The sequence below is a fragment of the Phocoena phocoena genome, chromosome 3 (genome assembly GCF_963924675.1).
Source record: "Phocoena phocoena chromosome 3, mPhoPho1.1, whole genome shotgun sequence".
Classification (NCBI taxonomy): Eukaryota; Metazoa; Chordata; class Mammalia; order Artiodactyla; family Phocoenidae; genus Phocoena; species Phocoena phocoena.
This window is the reverse complement of record NC_089221.1, coordinates 149394737-149400250: the sequence shown is the minus strand read 5'-3', so window position 1 is coordinate 149400250 and position 5514 is coordinate 149394737. Positions and strand designations below refer to the sequence as shown.

General features: G+C 44.4%; 1 pseudogene; it reads right to left on the bottom strand.

Annotated features, from left to right (window-relative positions):
* Positions 1 to 3220: 3220 nt before the first annotated feature.
* Positions 3221 to 4010, bottom strand: LOC136120318 (CDK-activating kinase assembly factor MAT1-like; annotated as a pseudogene).
* Between the last annotated feature and the right edge of the window lie 1504 nt (positions 4011 to 5514).

Below are 5514 nucleotides of genomic sequence, written 5' to 3'. Positions count from 1 at the left end.
CCATCACCCATCATCACACCACACCACCCCCGCCCCAGTCTGGCACCCACAGCCCTCCCAGAGTGGGAAACTTCATCCAATGCCTTCTCCGTTACAGAGATTTCAGAAATTAGTCACAGAAAGGAAGGAGGGAAGACAGTGGAGGTTTCCTGAAGGAACAAGTAACAAGATCTGGGCTGTTTCACCTCGAGGTCACAACAGCTCAGACTGTCCCTGAGTTAGCACTGAGTGGTCAAGAATGAAATCAACCTCTGCAAACCCTCCGCTGACTTGTCCACCATCTACTTTGTACAAAGAGCTTCCTTAAGGCGGGGCCTCCAGCAGATGGGCCTCCCCATTCACTGAGCCTTTCTCTTTGGAAATTTTGATCCTTTCCCCACTGCCAGCCTCAGAAGATGGTCCCAGTGCCCACCCATTATCAGAAAGAGGCGAAGGAATTGGAGACTAGAGTCCAGCATTTGTTTGAAACAAGGGTTTAGAAGAGCTTCCCATCCTTATCTTGTAAAGATACACGCATGGACTCCTGTGGTTTTGGTGATCATATGCCCTACTCCGCATAGGACAGTCCCAGTTTGTTCCTCTTGTTGTCCCAGAATTGTCACTGATATCACTGCCTTTCACTCTCAGAAGTCCCTGTTTGGACAATAAACTAGGCAGTCCCTCTACCTTTGGCCCAGTCACCACCTATGCTTTTCAGTAAGAATCTGGAAAGCCACAGGTAGCCCGGCAAGCCAAGAGATGTGGGGATTTAAAAAAAAAAAAGCCAGAGATAACATATATTTCAAAATTAAATTTTAAAAAGCCAAAGCCAAAGAGCGGCGATGTTCGTTAGTTTGTAACAGGGAAACATGGAAACAATCCAAATGTCTATCAATAGGAAATGGTTTAATCAGTCAAGGCTTGTAATATGGAATACTCTCCATCCATTTAAAAGAAAAAGGTGGATCTATATGTACTAACATGGAAAGATCTCCAAGGCAGTTTGGTAAGAGAAAAATAGCAAATGGTTGATCAATGCAACAGGAATGATCCCAGTTGTCTTTTCTTTGGACTTGTGAGTATAGATGTATGAAAGGTCTAGAACAACACCGTCTAACAGGAATATAATGTGAGCCACTATGTAAATTAAAATTTTCAAGATCCATATTTTTACAAAGTGAGATTTATCTCATGGAACCCAATGTATCTAAAATATGATGTAAATCAATATAAAAAATTATTAATCTTATTTTGCTTATTTTGTACTAAATCCTCAAAATTGCACTTACAGCAATCTCAATTCTTAGGACCCACATTTCAAGGGCTCAAAAGCCACATGTGGCTTATGGTTACGGTATTATTCAACAGCTCAGTGCTAGAAGGATGCATACCAGGTAACAAGTTATCTCTGGAGAGGAAAGTGAGATTAGGAAAATGGAGTGATTTGTCTAGGATTTTGAAATTTTTACAATGAGGATATATTCACTACTTATATAATTTTATAAAACAACAAGAACTGGACATTTTTAAAAATAAGGAGCCAGAACATGAGATGTGAAACAAACAAAATCTATGAATGAGCTTTGTGGAAACACAGTATTAAAATCAATGCATCAAAAATAAATAAATAAGAATAAAATCAATTAATCAGCCAAAGAGTGTCTGCATTTTTGTTAAGTTTGGCCACAGCCAGCCTCAAGAGCCATGGGGCTGCACTAGCCTGCCCAGCCGCTGAAAGCCAGCTTCCTGAGGGCCGCTTTGCTTGTTCTCCACCTAGAAATGGGAGCCACGGTGCATCCCTGAGGAGTCTGTCACATCAGAGAGACGAGACACTGCTCTCAAATACTTAGACTGAAGCTCTGTCAATGCGCACACAGGAAAACCTGTGCCATCAGAATAGCCTGGGGAGCCTGTTTTAAAAGCAGACTCTCGAGCCCGGCAAAATAGGTGTTTCTGAGGCGGGGCCCAAGAATCTGTAATATACAAGAACTCCAGGGGATTCCTAAGCCCAGCTAGGACACAAAAGAACATCCTTCTCTTCTAGCCAACTTTCCACTGCCAGATTCCTGGCTAGAATCTGATTCCACCTAGAATCGTGCTGCCAAAAACCGGTGGAAGATAGGAAGTCCACTCAGAACTCCCCTGCCCCACCCTACAGGAAGATGATCTTCTTTCACTGTACGTACTGAATGATGCTTAAAGACCCCGCAACTTAGAAACAGGCCATCTCTTGGTAAAGACTGCCTTATCCAGAATCAGCCCTGCTTCTAACGCTCCAAATCAAAGACTCCGGCTGGTGGACCAAGGCCTGCCCTCAGCCCCTGTTCCTATTGTGGGAATGCAAAAGGTGTTTCTTTCTACTTCCACCATCCAGGAGACTGGGACATCCGGGTGGAAGGTTTTCCCTTAAGGTGAGACCTTGTGTCTATTTGGTTTTTGTTTTTTACATCCTTTTCTTTCCTTCTCTTAAAACAAACCAAACATGCAATTCACTGTTTAAAAGGGTGGAGGGCGCGTGGAGGCAATTTCTTTTTTTTTTTTTTTTTTTTCCCATTTCAAAAAGCTTTATTGGGTAGTGCTTGTTTAGAACATTTACATTTAATGTAATTACTGATACAGTTAAGATTAAATCTACCACCATGCTATTTGTTTCTTAATTATATCATTTCTTTATTTTTTGCCTCTCTTTTCCTGCTCTCCTTTTCATTAATGGAGTATTTTTAATGATCTCATTATTTACTCTGCTACTGGCTTACTGACTATCCCTCTTTGCTTTACATTTGTAGCTGTTGCTCTAGGGTTTATGCTAAATATCTCCAAATACTATTATACCTCTTCATGTATAGTGTAGGAACATTACAACAGCAAAGTTTTTCCCTCTTCCTATCCTTTGTACTAACTGTTGTACGTTTTATTTTTGTGTTATTATTCATGGCCATTTCCATAATCTTTCAAATGTATTTTTAAAATAAATTTATTTTATTTCTTTATTTTTGGCTGTGTTGGGTCTTTGTTGCTGTGCGTGGGCTTTCTCTAGTTGTGGCGAGTGGGGGCTATTCTTCATTGCGGTGCGTGGGCTTCTCACCGCGGTGGCTTCTCTTGCTGCGGAGCACGGGCTCTAGACACGCGGGCTTCAGTAGTTGTGGCACGTGGTCTTCAGTAGCTGTGGCTCATGGGCTCTAGAGTGCAGGCACAGGGGCTTAGTTGCTCCACGGCATGTGGGATCTTCCCGGACCAGGGCTCAAACCCATGTCCCCTGCATTGGCAGGCGTATTCTCAACCACTGTGCCACCAGGGAAGCCCCAAGTCTTCCTAGCATCTCAAGCTCAGGAACTTGTGGTCCACAAGTCTCTACTTGCAGTGGTTGGTATTCATATAGAGCTTCCTCAAGCTTTTGAATGGGTGCTAATGAAATATGTTGACCCATTTTGATGTCTGTGGAAAGTGTCACTGGTTTTATAGGTTTAGGTTTTTCAAGTTGCATTTCCAACTGGGTAGATCTATGTTTATGCTGAGCCAAAAGTAGAGCAACAGGGAGATCAGAACTCTCCAGTTCATCTAAAAAAGCCTGCTTATTCTTCCTTTTTAGAATCTGCCGCAGTTGTTCTTCTTTTTGTATAAATAGTCTTCTTTGTTCATTTTCCTGTCGTTCTACCTCTAAAGCTTCTTCCAATTCCTCCTGTTCCCGAGTCGGCTTTAACTTATTTTTCTGAATGACATCTTTGTTTTCCTTTTGGTCTATCTCCATTTTCTTTTCGGTGTTGTCCAAATCCACGTTGTTGGTCAGGTTGAAAACAATTTCCTCCACTTCTTCCAGGAAATCATTATATTCTCTTAGACTAGGAAAGTCTTCTTCCCTTTTATTGTATATCTTTAGCACGTTTTTCTGAATCTCAACTTCCTGTCAACTCTTCAAAGAGTTGTACCCTGAAGTTGCTCTTTCTAAGTGGAGTGCCACACTCAGGACAGTTTCCAGCTCCTCTCACAAACCTCTCCCCGCCCCGCTGGGGAGGCAATTTCTTCAAAGGCATATTCCCAATAGTGAAAAGTTATTGCTTACATGTGTATAATATCTTTCCCCTGGTTTCTGGTTATTCTGGTCAATAACCTGAAATTGACAGGTGTGATTATCCTCATTAAAAAAAAAAGAAAGAAAGAAAGGAGGTTAAGCGAGTTGGGGACGTGTGGGGAGGGAGAAATTAACCTTTACCCTCCCTGTTTGGTCTTGAGCTAGGTAGTGAATACAGAGGGTCACGGTTCATTTTCACAACAACGAGAAGCTGGTATAGTTACTCTTTTCATCTTGACAACTAAGGGAAGGAGTTGGCGGGCTCGCAAAGCTACTGAGAGGCAGATAATCCACTGGACTCCTCCGTTGGTGCTCGAGCCCCTGCTTCACACAGAAGAGTTCCCTCTGACACAAAATGATTTACTGCCTACTTCACCCCCACTCAGCCACATTTAGCCGATTAAAAGAAAGGCCCTCTCACCATAGTTAAACAAGTAGATGAACGTTTTCATCAAAGCTAAATGTCCTTTAATCACCTGATGCCCACTCTCCGATTGGGATTGACATGTATACACTGATGTGTATAAAACTGATGACTAATAAGAACCTGCTGTATAAAAAAATAAATAAAATTCAAAAATTAGAAAAAAGAGAAGTAATCACAATGTCAAGTATGTAATACCTTTCACTTCCACCTTGAAAAGCATGGATATTAAAGTGCTAATATAAAAAAAAAATCATCTGATGCCCACTCTCCTTCCCTGACACCTGGCCACTGTCAGGCTCCTAGTAGAGGAGAGAGAGGAGGGAGAGGAGAGTTTTCCTTCGCCTCACCCACAGCAGCCCTCCGAGGCCAGGCTGGGGGCATTCCGTCACACCTGGGAACTCCTTTCCCTGGAAGTTTCTCCCCGCGCTTCCCGCCTCCCCCCCCCCCACCCCCCATCGACACCTCCATCACCATCTCTCTTCGCTCTCAATCTCTCTTTTCTCTTTCAACCTTCCTTCCTCTCTTCCGGTCCTCTAGGAAAAGCAACCAGCAGCTAAGGCAGCCCAGCAGAATGAAGAGCGGGCAGACGGACCCGTGTGGGGGGCAGCCTCGGCAAGTGAGAAGGTCAAGGTGAGGTGCAAGAGAAGCGAGAGCGAGGAGGAAGCCCGGGAGCGGGGCGTGGCCTGCGCCGCGGTGACAGTCTATCCAGATGTTCTCTTGGTGCTGCTCTGCCTTATCTCTCTTCAGAGGGAGGAGACGCCTCTTAGATCTAAAGAGTGCTGGGTGGCGCTCACCACGGAAACCCGAGAAGGTTCGGCACCCAGGCCCAGGCCCAGTTCTCCTGGAACCCCCCCTCACCCCCACCCCGCCCAGGATGTTGCCCCAGGATGTTGCCGGGGCCTGGACACCATCTCCGACACTTCTGCTGCAGCTCTAAATCTGACCATGTTTGCTTCATCCAAGGCTTTCCCTTCTGCAGGTCTGAGCCCCCAAATGTAACATCCCTTGGTTGTCTCCCCTGAGCCCCCCGAGGAGGGAG